The 1,518-nt window shown below is 36.9% G+C and overlaps 1 non-coding gene across 1 annotated transcript; it reads left to right on the top strand.

The window, feature by feature from the left end:
• The first annotated feature begins 529 nt into the window (after positions 1-529).
• On the top strand, positions 530-654 carry LOC132531995 (small nucleolar RNA SNORA25). The gene has a single exon (XR_009544258.1). It is a non-coding gene; the product is annotated as a small nucleolar RNA SNORA25 (small nucleolar RNA).
• Positions 655-1,518: the final 864 nt, after the last annotated feature.

Here is a 1,518-nt window from a genome sequence, read left to right on the forward strand (position 1 = left end):
TTTGATTTAAACTGAGTTTTGCTCAGATAAACTCTTAAAATTTTTAATATGCCTCAATTTATCTTTTAACAGTTCAAATGTTTGGGTATTTGTTCTACCAGAAGTTAGCACTTGAAACTTAATAGCATTAATAAACAGAATTCAAATTTGTTTTCCATATGATTCAGCAAGAGAAGCAAAAAGATTTAAGGCAATAATCCCAACATCAAAACACAACATAGGGACTTCCCTGGTGGCGCACTGGTTAAGAATCCGCCTGCCAACGCAGGGGACACGGGTTGGGTCCCTGGTCTGGGAAGATCCCACATGCCGCAGAGCAACTAAACCCGTGCGCCACAACTACTGACCCCGTGTGCCACAGCTACTGAAGCCTGCGCGCCTAGAGCCCGTGCTCTGCAACCAGAAGCCACCACAATGAGAAGCCCGCGAAATGCAACGAAGAGTAGCCCCCACTTGCTGCAACTAGAGAAAGTCCGCGCGCAGCAATGAACACCCAACACAGAAAATAAAAAACCCCAAAAACATACATAGGTCACTTCAAAAAGGGCTTGTGGGACCAAAACCAGGAGCTCTTAAATGCTGCAACCAAAGACTGAAGTTCTCCAAAGGTTGTGATCACTCAATTGTGCTGTGTTTTCCTGAGGAGATAGAAGCCTTAGCCACTCATATCCATGATTGGTGATGTGGGGAAGTAAATAAAGTCTCCCAAGTTTAACCAAAACTAACAATCAAACAAACAAAAAATTATATACGTGAAATGTAACTAACTTAGTAAATTCAAAGGGAATTATTATTCATGGAATAACTGATATATCTGTAGATTTACTTACATTCTTTACTGTAGCTATAATACCAAACAACTCAAATTATTGAAGATAAACTAATTCAATTGAATTATTGACTACTGTACTTATCACTATGCATAAGAAAGTGTAGAGCATAAAGAAGTAGAAAATAATATGGTTTTTATCCTCAAAAAGTTACCATATTTTGAAGAAGATAAAACTTAACAGGGGTCAAATACTTAAAGATGAAACATGGAAGAATAATATAAAAGGATAAATTATAGTTAAAATGGAGGGGAAATGGGAGGAAATGCATCAAAAGGCTATGGTGGTTATCTCTAAGGGATGAAGATTATGGATGTTAATTATTATTTACTTTATGATTTTATGTATTCCTAGTTGTCTGAAATGAACATGTATCAATTGTAAGATTAGAAAGAAAACAATGTGTCTTTAAAAATGAAAAAATAAATAAAATGAAATGAAATATAAAGAAATACCAAAATATACAATGCAAATAATGGACTGCTAGGACAGAATATTGGGGCAGATTTCTTGGAGGAGGTGGAATTTGTGATGGACCTTGAGATTTGCCTGACTCATGTCTGTGATATCTACATAGCCTGTCTAATTTAGGAATCTGATTTAATTCCACGGGACACCTACCACTAATGTCTAATGCTATGGGGATGGTGTCACCTCCATATGAATGGTGTCCCCTAAAGCTGTGCAA

Source organism: Lagenorhynchus albirostris, chromosome 13 (assembly GCF_949774975.1).
Source record: "Lagenorhynchus albirostris chromosome 13, mLagAlb1.1, whole genome shotgun sequence".
Lineage (NCBI taxonomy): Eukaryota > Metazoa > Chordata > Mammalia > Artiodactyla > Delphinidae > Lagenorhynchus > Lagenorhynchus albirostris.